The sequence below is a fragment of the Chiloscyllium plagiosum genome, chromosome 2, assembly GCF_004010195.1.
Source record: "Chiloscyllium plagiosum isolate BGI_BamShark_2017 chromosome 2, ASM401019v2, whole genome shotgun sequence".
NCBI classification, from domain to species: domain Eukaryota; kingdom Metazoa; phylum Chordata; class Chondrichthyes; order Orectolobiformes; family Hemiscylliidae; genus Chiloscyllium; species Chiloscyllium plagiosum.
The window spans coordinates 81,734,110-81,748,139 of NC_057711.1; the positions used below are offsets into that span (position 1 = coordinate 81,734,110).

Sequence of the window (14,030 nt, forward strand, 5' to 3'; positions counted from 1 at the left end):
TAACCCTCTTCGCTGTCCACTACACCTCCAATTTTGGTGTCATCTGCAAACTTACTAACTATACCTCTTATGCTCGCATCGAAATCATTTATGTAAATGACAAGAAGTAGAGGACCCAGCACCAATCCTTGTGGTACTCCACTGGTCACAGGCCTCCAGTCTGAAAAACAACCTTCCACCACCACCCTCTGTCTTCTACCCTTGAGCCAGTTCTGTATCCAAATGGCTAGTTCTCCCTGTATTCCATGAGATCTAACCTTGTTAATCAGTCTCCCATGGGAAACCTTGTCAAACGCCTCACTGAAGTCCATATAGACCACATCTACAGTTCTGCCCTCATCAATCTTCTTAGTTACTTCTTCAAAAAACTCAATCAAGTTGGTGAAACATGCCTTGCAAAGTCCAGCCCATGTCCCACAGAGGAAATATCCCCAACATCCCTTGATGATCATTCAGTCACACTGGCGGGGTCATCATCTGCCTCCCGGATCCCTCAACAGCATAGACAATGGCATCTTACCGGGCTCAGAGAGAGAGTGAGAGAGAGAGAAAAACACTCCAGGCCACTAGCAATCAGAGGACTGCAGAGACCAGGCACCTGCTGAGTACTTGACAGGAAATGCCTCTATAGTCTTGCTGATGAAGGACTTTGTCCAAATGTACAAGGAACAGCAGCAGGGGTACTTGTCGACATTGCTGAGGAGCTCGGGTGATGCAGCAAGACCTCAGTTCTGCAGAATTGCAGCCAGTCCAGTAACCATCTCTCTGCTCCATGGAGAAGTTGGCAGTTGCCATGGAGATCGAGCCCCAGTCCAGAGACTGCTGGAAAGTCAACAACATATGCACTTCATTGCCCCATGCATTGGTCCTCAGGACTGAAGGCAGGGTGACAGTGGGACATGGAGCCTTGAGCCTGCTCCAGGTGCTGCTATTCAAAAGGAGACAGGGCAGTGCTAGGAGGTACCAGCTGAAGGTCGAGCCACCTGACACCCTTTGACAGTCTCCACTGAGGAGATCGTGAAAGTAGCTGGGCCCTACACCCCTACCATTCCTGGACCTATCTGATCTTTGGAAGCTCCAAACAAGGAGGTCCAACTTATAAAATGTGCAGGGTTACCTAACGAAACCTCCAGAGCCATCATGCTCCACTACAGAGGAGACTCCCTCCACTCCATCTGCAAAGTAGAGGAGCTCAGTGTGTCACAGTGGGAGGGAGAGGAGGAGAAAATTGTACAAATGTCACACATGGTTGAAAGCTGGAAAAGGAGAAAGTGAGGTCTGCAGATGCTGGAGATCAGAGCTGAAAATGTGCAGCCATCATGCTCCACTACAGAGGAGACTCCCTCCACTCCATCTGCAAAGTAGAGGAGCTCAGTGTGTCACAGTGAGAGGGAGAGGAGGAGAAAATTGTACAAATGTCACACATGGTTGAAAGCTGGAAAACTTTTACATAGTTTGTTGATTGTTATATCTGGTTTAAATACTTAGTTTACCATATGATGTAATGTGCACAGTTTATTGAGAAAACAATTTTATGTCTAAAGTTTCTTTCAATGATAACATTACGTAAATAGTTGAAACATTTCATAAAACATCACATTGCACCATTCATTTAGTTGTCCCTATCTACATGGGACAAATGATACATTACTCCTGGACAGTAATAAGGTGCAATGATTACAGGTGGACAAGTGCCAAATGTGAAGCCATGCATGTACATGGCATTGGCTCACTTCTCATCACCTTGAGCCACCTGATCTGCCAACACTGACTCACACCTGCCCAGAAACCTGGCTTATGGAAAGACATGTCTTCTACTATGACAGTCCTCCCATGGACCAGCCCTTATGGCAAAAAAAGGATTGACCATGAATCACTCTTTGTAGCTCAGAGGCATGGATCAGATCTCTCCCCTCCCCAATCCCCCAACCAGCCCCCACACAATGCCACGCTAGCTCACCTGAACATGGGGCAAAGCCCAGGACTGGGATGTGAGGTTGTCTTTGGTTACCGTGCTGAAACCTACTGTCTGACAGTTGCCCCCATGGACTTCACTGTGGACTATTCCCCTAGGACTCTCAGATATGCCCCACAGCTTGCTGCAGTGCTAGATGTTTGGAGGAAACACTTTGGCCATATGGTGTAGGTGCTAGAGGAGCACTGGGACATCGTGATGTACAACAAGATGTGCATGGCCAGCTTGCAGACTGTGCTAACTGCCAAAAGAAAGCAAGCATGACAAGGCAACTGGAATGGGAATATGAGGTGTCATAGAGAGGATATGGAGTCTGACTGTGGGGCATAAGAAAACATAATTTGAATTGTAGGCCTTAAATTGGTCTGAACCTACTAAGGAGGCATGCATGTTACTGACAGGCATGGATTAGGATGGAGGGGGCATGTGGCATGCTGGGAGGGTGAGGAATTTGAGTAGAAAGGACCAAAAAGCCTAACAGGTTCTAAAACAAATGTGATTGTGAGGCAGAGAACTGAAACAGGTCTTCTAATAAGCCCACCTCCATATCTGCCACTTTCGTGGCTACCTGCAATCTGCGTCCAATGCCCACAGCCCTGACTCTTTTCCACCCCATATCACCTGGAGCACGAGTTGAGTGTAACAAGGCCCTTTAAACTGAGTACATCACTTTTGAATCAGAGATTGAAGTAAATGTTGCTGAGAGATGCTCTGCAACATATCTCCTGTGAAGAACAAATGAGTAGTTGTCATGACGACACTGAAGTTTCTGTTTCAAATTCAAAAGCACTGCAAACGAGAAATGGAAACAGAAATAGACAGAAAGCTCCGGTTCGTTAGTTGATCATATTTTAATTAGCAGGCTCCTCCGAGATTGACCAAGAACTGAACAAATGCGATGATGTTGAAAAGAGTGCTCCCTCATTAAATGTGGCAGTAGAAATACTATCATGTAGCTATGAGTGATCTGAAGTACACCCATTTTTTAAAAGATGTTTTCTGGTTTTTAAAATATTCTATTTTAAAATAATCTACTGATTAATGATACACCTCACCCACCTTGCCACCCACAACCCTGGAAATTGCTTCTAAACAATGGCTGGGTGCTAAACCAGTGTCATGTTTAAATCATGAGTCATCAATGAGCTGCAAAATTGAGAGCTGAAGCCAGGCTTTGATTTTGATGTTTCTTGTACTCATTATACTCATTCAATGTCCTTTTACAAAAATAACCCTCTGTGCTTCTCTTTAAGCTTCAAAGAATTGGCAATAACATGTTCCATCTTGGTACTCAATATATGAGAAAAAAATTAAGCTTGTAATTGTCCACTTCTAACTACACTGAGATACTCAAAAATACACAATTGGTATTTTTGGCCTAGATCTACCATAGTAATTGGTAATCACATTTAAATTGCTGTACCACTTGTATGTTTCTGTGCTTTGCTGCTCTGCATTTCTGTTTAAATTATGTTAATCCAGAGATAGATATTACTCAGTGGATAACTCACCTATCTCCTTTGACAAAGTTAAAAAAAATCACACAACACCAGGTTATAGTCCAACAGGTTTATTTGGAAGCACTAGCTTTCGGAGCACTGCTCCTTCATGAGGCAACTGTGGAGCAGGACTATAGGGCATAGAATTTATAGCAAAAGGTCTCAGTGTCATGCAACTGAAATGATATGTTGAACAAATCTAGATTGCTGTTAAGTCTTTCATCTTTTAGAATGAGTTGCAGGTTCTGGTTCATTAATATGTAAATAACTTACTTTAAGTCACATTCCCAAGATAACTTAAGGTTTTATAAAAAAGGTGACATAAGAGCAAAACACAAAGTTTTAAAAAACTGACTGTAGTCTTGATCTGTTTGTGTTAGTGGAAAAAAAAGGTGGGCTAATGGAAAAAGACATACTAGTGAAATGAGTACTAACCTGGATTTGAGTGTTGGTGCACTGTGAAGGTCACAATTAAAGAACCATTTACTGGTCACCCCTACATTGCAGGTAAAAGGATTCTTTGGCTCTCAGTGCAAGACACAAGCTAGCCAAGAAGTCAGTCAAAAGGAAATAGGAAAATAGATTGACCATTTTACCAACCAACATCAAAAGAACAACAAAGGATCTTAACTAAATCAAACACCCTGAAATCAGCTAGGATGGTGGGTGTGGGATCCAGAACAGTAGGTCAACACATGGAATGATTGAGTAGAAGGTAGAGGTTAAATCAAGTGAGTCTGACAGGAAAAGCAGGCTGGATCAGATTAATGAACACAGCAGTAGGTGGTGGTTAGCATGAACTCAACCTGGATTAGTACATGGGAATACAATGCTGTAGTCATGACAGAAACTTGGTTGAGAGAAGACAGGTCAGGCAGTTCAGTTCTAGCGTTTGGATATTTCAGGCAAGATAGAGAGGGACGCAAAAAGGGGTGGGAGATTGCATTACTAATTAAGAAGAATGTCATAGCTACACTAAGAGGGGACATCATGGTAGGCTCATCCAGTGAGATTGTATGGAAAGAACTCAAGAATAAGGAAGTTGCAAATCACTTGGGGTTATACTACAGGCCTGAAAATGTGTTGCTGGAAAAGCGCAGCAGGTCAGGCAACATCCAAGGAGCAGGAAAATTGACGTTTCGGGCATGAGCCCTTCTTCAGGAAATGAAGAAGGGCTCCTGAAGAAGGGCTCATGCCTGAAACGTCGATTCTCCTGTTCCTTGGATGCTGCCTGACCTGCTGCGCTTTTCCAGCAACACATTTTCAGCTCTGATCTCCAGCATCTGCAGACCTCACTTTTTCCCTGAGTTATGAGGAGAGGCTGTATAGATTGTGGCTTTTTTTTTGCTGCAGCGTAGGATGCTGACAGATGACCTTATAGAGGTTTATAGATTAATGAAGGGCATAGATAAGGTGACTAGCCAAGGCTTTTACCTAAAGGTTGGGAGTCCAAAACTAGACGGCATAGGTTTAAGGTGACAGGGGCAAGATTAAAAAGGGACCTGAGAAGCAACTTTTTCACACAGAGGATGATGCAATTATGGAACAAGCTGCCAGAGGAAATGGTAGAGCCAGGTACAATTACAACATTTAAAAGACACTTGGACAGGTACATGGATAAGAAAGATTTAGAGGAATATGGGCCAAATTCAGGCAAATGGGACTAGTTCAGTGTAGGAAACCTGTTTGGCATGGATGAATGAGCCAAAGGGCCTGTTTTTGTGTTGTAAGACACTATGACTATGACTCTAAGGAAGAGGTGTTGAATGTCTTAAAAAAACATTAAGGTATGCAGGTACCTAGAGTCGAGAGTGTGATGCTGGAATAGCACAGCAAGCCAGGCAGCATCCGAGGAGCAGGAGAATCGATGTTATGGGCTAAGCCCTTCATCAGGAATCGGATGCTCGAAACATTGATTCGCTGCTCCTCGCATGCTGCCTGACCTGCTGTGCACACTCTCGACTCTGATCTCCAGCATCTGCAGTCCTCACTTTCTCCTATACAAGTACCTTGAGCCTGATTTGATCTATCCTAGGATACTGAGGGAGACAAGGGAGGAGATTGCCAAGGCCTTGATAGGAAAGATCCCAGAAGACTGGAGAATAGCCAACATTGTTCCTTTGTTTAAAAAGGGCAATAGGGATAGTCTAGGAAATTATAGGCTTGAGAGGCTTATATCAGTGGTAGGGAAATTATCAGATAAAGTTTTTTGCAACTGGATTTACTTGCATTTGGAAAAGATTTATTAGGAGTGGTCAGCATGGCTTTATGTGGGGGAGGTCTTGATTGAACTTTTTGAGAAAGTGACAAAGATGAGGGTTGGGCAGTGGATACAGTCTACATAGACTTTAGTAAAGCATTTGACAAGGTCCCCCATGGTAGGTTGGTCCAGAAGATTTTAATATGGGATCCAAAATAAATTGGATACAAAATTAGCTTGGTCATACATGACAGAGGGTAATTGTGGAGAGATGTTTTTCTGACTGAAGGTCTGTCATCAGTGATGTTCTTCAAGATCCATGCCAGGATCTCTGTTATTCAAGACAATTTTGATGCAAATGTAAGAGGTCTGATTTGGAAGTTTGCAGATGACAAGAAAATTGCTGGAGTTGTGGATAGTGAGGAAGTATTATCAATGGAAATAGATCAATTGGAAAGTTGGGCAGAGAAACAGCGGACAGTGTTTAATCCAGACAAGTGTGATGCATTTTGAGAAGTCAAATGCAAGCAGAAAGTATACAGTAAATGGCAAACCCTTAGGAGCACTGGTCTTCAAAGGGATCTTGGGGTGCAAGTCTATAACTCCCTGAAAGTAGCAACAGAAGTGGATGAGGGGTTTAAAAAAAAAAGGTTTTCGGCATGCTGCCTTCATCAGTTAGGGTATTGAGTATAAACATTGCCAATCATGTTGTAGCTTTATAGAAGTTTAGTTAGGCCACATTTGGAGTAATGTGTGCAGTTCTGGCTGCCACACTATAGGAAGGATGTGGAGGCTTTGCAGAAGGTACAAAAGAGGTTTACCTGGATGTTGCTACTTTGGAGCATATCAGCTATTGGACAAATTTCAATTGTATTTTTTTAAATAATGGAGACCGCGGGATGACCTAATAGACATATCTTAAAATTATGAGTGGCACGGATAGAGTGTATAGTTGGAGTCCTTTTCCCAGCACAGAAATGTCAAATATTAGGGTGAGAGGGGAAGAATTTAAAGGAGATGTGAGAGACAAGCTTTTTACCTAGACAGTGGTAAATGCCTGGAATGCTCTATCAGGGAAGGTGGTAGAAGCAGATACAATAGCAATGTTTGAGAGGCATTTAGACAGACACATGACCAGACAAGAAGTAGAGGGATATGGACCATGTGCAAGGAGATGGGATTAGTTTAGAAAGGCATTATGGTCAACACAGATATCATGGGCTAAAGGGCCCTGTTCTTGTTATGTGTATCGTAGAATCCTTACAGTGTAGAATGTACTATTTTCTATTAAGCTATCAATGTTCTACTATTTATTTTTCAAGTATCACCCAGAGAAACTGATCCATATATCTTTAATGTTTTACTTTCTGGATTCACTTCTTATTCCTAATCTATGCGTTGTGTTACTATTTCATTTTGCATTTAGTAATGAATGAATTCAGATTTCTGTTCAGTCAAAAAAGCCTTGTCAAATTGGCTCCTTTGGAAACAAAATTCATTTGGTCTGGGAGATAGACTTCTTCAAAGAAGAGATGCTTTTTTAAAAAAAACTTATTGCAACCAATTGTGGTGGAATATGGGTGGGGTGCATTGAAAAAAATGGAAGCCCATTCATTAATTTGGGGTATCTAAAATTGAATAACTTGGGGACCCCATCTGGGATTTGAAAACAACATCCATGTCTGTCCTCCATGTCAGGCACCAGCTAGCAGGCCAATGGATAATGATTGTGTGTGGTCACCATTCAATTAGCAGTGATGAAGGAGGTGTGTTGCAGGTTGAGAGCAGTGAAGCAGACATTATTATGGTAGCTGGTTTCGAGATAAATGGTTGAAGCAGGAAAGCAGAAGACAAAGACTCATTATTCTAGGATGTTCTTTCAATTTAGTAGCATCTTCCTGGAAGTCCTTCAGGACTATCATTGCATTCAGACAGAATGGCAGGAGAAGGCAAGTCAGACAAAACAATGAAGCTTGATTTGAAGTGGTAGTGGAGTGATACATTATGGTGAATTGGTACATTATGATGAGGAAAAGCTGAAGTATACTCTTCTTGGGGATGAGCAGGAGCTCCCTAAAATCAGCCCGAGGGAAGAACAAAGACCGGCACTGAGACAGCAAAGACTACCAAAGACCACTACAAAATGGTGTAGGAGCACAAGGACTTGTGCACTGCCTCTGCTCCTTAATTCTATAGAACAGCTCCTGGATCAGTTAAGTATTCTTGCTTCTGTCACAGATTATACATTTCCTTTCTTTGCCTAATTGACTAATATACCATATCTGTATGACTTCTCTAATATCAGAAAATTGCAATAAGTCATTGGCTGAGAATTCTGGGTAATTCAAGATGGAGGGCAGGAAAAATTTCTGGCTGTAACAGGCTGCTCCTTTTTTGATGTATTTTAGATGTTGGAATAGATTTCCTTGAATTCCAGGAGCAGCAATGACTGTTTTATATGCTGTTGCATTGTTTTGGAACTTTGGGAAAACAATAGTCAAAACAACAGCAGTTTTAAACGGAAGAGGAACAGACAAAGGCAGCACATGGTGAGGTCAGTGGAGGAGAGAGAGAGAGAGAGAAACCCACACTGCTAACTGACACAGCAGTGAACCAGCGCAGTTACTGCCTTTGCTGTTTGAATTCATGTATCGCTGGACATCGGAGTGCATCTGGGAAAACTAACAAACGGTGAAAGTCACAACTGATCTTGCAGGAACCTGTTTGGGAGAGGTCACTGCACAGAAACAGATAAGTGAATATTTCTAAGTCTGGCCATACAGTAAATCTGCAGTAGTGAGTACAGTGGGTTGTTTCTTGAGATATGTCTCTTCAATAAATTTAAAAATATAAGCCATAAGTATTAAGTTAGCCTGGAGCAGTGTTTTATAGGGGAATAAGAATTCTGGGTGTGTAGAATGAAAGAAGAAAAAGCTTTAGTAGAGTGATATGCTCTTCTTGTTGAATGTGGGAATTTAGGGAGAGTTTACGTGTTACTGAGGATTTTATCTGCAATAAATGCCATTGGTTGCAAATCCTATCAGACTGAATGAATCAGTTGGAGAGACAGTTAGAGGCAATGAGGAAATTACAAGAGCAAGGGGATGTGATGGATGGCAGTTATAAGAAGTGAGAAAAGTTGCAGACACAGTCACATAGATGGGTTAACTCCAGGAAAGGTTAGAGAGGTAGGCAGGTAATGCAGGATCTTCTGTGGCTATCCCCATTTCAAATAAGTGTGCTGTTTTGGAAAATGTAGGGAGTGATGGATTCTCAGGGGAAAGGAGCACGAACAGCCAAATTTTTGGTATCAGGACTGGCTCCAATGCAATGAGGGGTACATCGGGTTCCTAGAGATCAATTATGTTAGGTAACTCTCTAGTCTGAGGCACAGACGTTTCTGTGGCCAGCAGTAAAAAAATCAGAATGGTGTCTCGCCTCCCTGGTGCCAGGATCGAGGATGTCTCAGAAAGGGTGCAGAATGTTCCCAAGGGGAGAGAGACCAGCTCTAGTCTGAGGCACAGACGTTTCTGTGGCCAGCAGTAAAAAAATCAGAATGGTGTCTCGCCTCCCTGGTGCCAGGATCGAGGATGTCTCCTGCAGACCTCACTTTCTCCCCAAGGGGAGAGAGACCAGTAGGAGGACATTGTACATATTGGAACTAATGACATAGGAAGGGAAAAGGTCGAGATTTTGAAGGGAGAATATAGAGAGTTAGGCAGGAATTTAAAAAGGAGATACTCGAGAGTAGTAACTCCCGGTGCTGTGTGCTTGTGAGGATAGGAATAGGAGGTTAGAGCAGATGAATGCATGGTCGAGGAGCACGTCTATGGGAGAAGGATTCACATTTTTGGATCATTCTGGGGTAGAAGTGACCTGTACAAGAAGGACAGATTTCCCCTGAATTGGAAGAGGACTAATATACTGGCAGGGAGATTTGCTAGAGCAGCTCGGGAGGATTTAAACTAATGAAGTGGCGGGGGGGTTGTGTCTGTGTGTGTGACAGTGTCACCCAGGGAGATAGTGAGGAAAGATATCAACCTGAGACTGGTATAGTTGAGAAAAGAAGCGAGTCAAACTGTCAAGGCAGGTAGGGACAAAGCAGAGAACACAGTAGGACTGATAAATTAAACTGCAAGAGGCCTAACAGGGAAGGCAGATGAACTCAGGGCATGGTTAGGAACATGGGACTGGGATATCATTGCATCTACACAAACGTGGCTCAGGGATGGACAGGACTGGCAGATTAATGTTCCAGGATACAAATGCTACAGGAAGGACAGGAATTTGTTCAGTGTGTATAAGAAACTTTTCTGATTCAATATGTGAATGTAACTACTAGAGAAGGTGCAAAACCTGACCTACTCTTGGGAAATAAGGCGGGTCAGGTGACTGAGGTATCAGTGGGGGAGCACTTTGAGGCCAGCGACCATAATTCTATTAGATTTAAAATCGTGATGGAAAAGAATAGACCAGATCTAAAAGTTGAAGTTCTATATTGGAGGAAGGCTAATTTTGACAGTATTAGGCAAGAGCTTTCAAAAGCTGATTGGGGGCTGATGTTCACAGGTAAAGGGACAGCTGAAAAATGGGAAGCCTTCAGAAATGAGATAACAAGAGTCCAGAGACAGTATATTTCTGTTAGGGTTAAAGGAAAGGCTGGTAGGTGTAGAGAATGCTGGATGACTAAAGAAATAGAGCGTTTGGTTCAGAAAAAGAAGTATGTATATGTCAGGTATAGATAAGATAGATCGAATGAATCCTTTGAAGAGTATAAAGGCAGTAAGAGTATACTTAAGAGGGAAATCAGGAGGGCAAAAAGGGGACTATGAGATAGCTTTGGCAAATAGAGTTAAAGAGAATCCAAAGGGATTTTACAAATACATTAAGGACAAAAGGGTAACTCAGGAAACAGGGTAACAGGGATCCTCAAAGATCAGCAAGGCAGCCTTTGTGTGGAACCACAGGAGATGGAAGAGATACTAAACGAGTATTTTGCATCAGTATTTGTGGAAAAGGACACGGAAGGTGTAGAATGTGGGGAAATAGATGGTGACATCTGGAAAAATCTGGATGTCTTGAAACATATAAAAGTAGATAAATCACCAGGACCTGATCAGGTGTACCCTAGAATTCTGTGGGAAGCTAGGCAAATGATTGCTGGGCCTCTTACTGAGATATTTGTATGATCGATAGTTACAGGTGAGGTGCCGGAAGACTGGAGGTTGGCTAACATAGTGCCACTGTTTAAGAAGGGTGGTAAGCACCAGTGAGCCTGACATTGGTGGTGGGCAAGTTGTTGGAGGGAATCTTGAGAGGCGGGATGTATATGTATTTGGAAGGGCAAAGACTGATTGGGGATAGTCAACGTGGCTTTGTGTGTGGGAAATCATGTCTCACAAACTTGATTTGAGTTTTTTGAAGAAGTAACAAAGAAGATTGATGAGGGCAGAGCGGTGGACGTGATCTATATGGACTTCAGTAAGGCGTTCGACAAGGTTCCCCATGGGAGACTGGTTAGCAAGGTTAGATCGCATGGAATACAGGGAGAACTAGCCATTTGGATACAGAACTGGCTCAAAGGTAGAGACAGAGGGTGGTGATGGAGGTTTGTTTTTTCTGACTGGAGGCCTGTGACCAGTGGAGTGCCACAAGGATCGGTGCTGGATCCATTACTTTTTGTCATTTATACAAATGTTTTGGATGTGAGCATAAGAGGTATAGTTAGTAAGCTTGCAGATGACACCAAAATTGGAGGTGTAGTGGACAGCGAAGAAGGTTACCTCAGAATACAATGGGCTCTTGATCAGATGGGCCAATGGGCTGAGAAGTGGCAGTTGAATTTTAATTTAGATAAATGTGAGGTGCTGCATTTTGGGAAAGCAAATCTTAGCAGAACTTATACACTTAATTGTATGGTCCTAGGGAGTGTTGCTGAATAAATAGACCTTGGAGTGCAGGTTCATAGCTCCTTGAAAGTGGAGTTGTAGGTAGATAGGATAGTGAAGACAACATTTGGTATGCTTTCCTTTATTGGTCAGAGTTTTGATTACAGGAGTTGGGAGGGTATTGATTTGGCCACTGTTGGAATATTGCGTGCAATTCTGGTCTCCTTCATATCGGAAAGATGTTGTGAAACTTGAAAGGGTTCAGAAAAGATTTGCAAGGATGTTGCCAGGGTTGGAGGATGTGAATTAGAGGGAGAGGTTGAATAGGCTGGAACATTCCCTAGAGCATCAGAGATTGAGGGTGACCTTATAGAGGTTTATAAAATCATGAGGGGCATGGATAGGATAAATAGACTAAATCTTTTCCCTGGGGTCGGGGAATCCAGAACTAGAGGGCATAGGTTTAGGGTGAGAGGGGAAAGATATGAAAGACCCCTAAGGGTCAACCTTTTCATACAGAGGGTATGGAATAAGCTACTAGAAGAAGTGGTGGCGGCTAGTACAATTGCAACATTTAAAAGGTATCTGGATGGGTATATGAATAGGAAGGGTTTGGAGGGAAATGAGCTGGGTGCTGGCACGTGGGTCTAGATTGGGTTGGGATATCAGGTCAGCAAGGACCAATTGGACAGAAGGGTGCTATACATCTGTATGACTCTGTGGCTCTATGACTGCCTATATGGGGTAACTGTGATCAGAATCCCCTAAAATCAATAGGTACCTGAAGTGCTTAATCTAAATTACCAGCAAAACTTTAACTAAACATTTGCAGTGTTCTAAATCAGAGGAAAATAAGACAGACTTGCACTTATGAAACATCTTTCATCGATCAGAGCATTGAAAAATGCTTGACAGCCAATTAACGTCTTCTGAAAAGTTGCAATGTAAAGGTCAACCTTTCAAACAATACTGTAAATGTTATCTCAGTACCTGCATTATTGCCTCTAATCTGTGGGAAGATTGATAAAGTATAGTGACAGTCCTGATTGATCCAATTTGCATACATGTCTGAAGTCGTGGAGTCAAAAAGCAGAGAAAAGCCCTTCAGCCCATTGACTCTGTGCCTACCTATTTACGCTAATCCCATTTGCAGTACTTGGCCATTGATACTTCTCTGTTAGAGCACTGACCACTTGAAATTGTGAAGAAGCTTAATATCTTCATAAGTGGATCTTCAGCAGTGATTCTCTTCACAGGTTTAATCTGGCAGCAGCAAGATAAAAATAAGCTACTTGATCTTTGAGATAGTTTTCTAATTAGCAATGTATTGAGCCAAAATAATCATGAAATTACCCAAGCAGCTGAGATAAGAGGTTGCAATTGTCATCATGGTGATGCCAAGGGGTCAGCAACTCATATCAGGTGTGATGACATTCACATACTGCTACATTATATGGATCAAGGAAGCATTAGTATTTTGTAAACTATTTAGTAAAACAGATTTCCCTGTTTCTCCACTTGAAGGAGTGAAGCATAAAAGACCCCCCTTCAAGCGTGAAGACTGCAGAATCCTATGCAACAAACAGCAGAAATTAGAAATCATCGAGATTGCCATTATTAACAGACAGTATCTTCTCTTTGTACATACTGATCTATTCAGCTTGCTATCACCATCCATCTTATCATTAGTAAGTGTTAAAGTTCTAGTGCTTTCAAACATGTTATATTAGAGGATTAAAGTATATTAGTATTTCCGGTTCCTAAACAGAAAAATATTTTGATAAAAATCAGGGGACACTGTACTTGCAAGTAAAAGATCATCGAGATGAAGATCTGACAGCCAACATTAAATATCTGATCCACCTAACCTAATTATGTTCTGCGTAATGTGGCAAGTTAAATTATAGAATGATAATTCCAGAGTGTGAGCATTACAAATGTTATACACCATCTCTCCTTTATCTCCCTTTGTACTGATTTCATTAGCTTTCAAATCAAGCTGCTTAATATTATAGTAAAAATGTGTTGTATGACATGTCTTTTATAAAGTCCACATCTTTTCATTTCTATTTTGAATTGTGGACCAAAATGGCTAAAGAATACTACTCTAAACCAAGGATTAAGGCAAGAGACCTTGCTGTTTTAAATGATTTACTAGAACATATTCTGAGTTTTATTAATACGAATGAGTGAGTGAGTGAGCAAGTGAGTATTGGTTTTTCAAACAGTATAATTTTTGTACATCAGTATTACTCAGCATGACAACAACTCTCTGCGGCATGTAGACAGCCTGAACAATACATTGGGGAAAATCCCTGAGCTGTTAAAAAGATTCCTTGTAGATTAGTAATAAAGAATTAGAATATATCGAGCTAGTCTTTCTCATAATTTGCCTGTAAGTCATTTCTTCTAACTTGTTACCGATAGACTGAACAATTAGCATGCCAGCATCACCCCCCCCCCCCACC

The 14,030-nt window shown here is 41.9% G+C and overlaps 1 protein-coding gene across 2 annotated transcripts in view; it reads right to left on the minus strand.

Annotated features, from left to right (window-relative positions):
• The window catches only part of LOC122561225, a 151,033-nt gene that overhangs the window by 7,147 nt on the left and 129,856 nt on the right, over positions 1–14,030 (minus strand). The gene's annotated exons all lie outside the window — the stretch shown is intronic.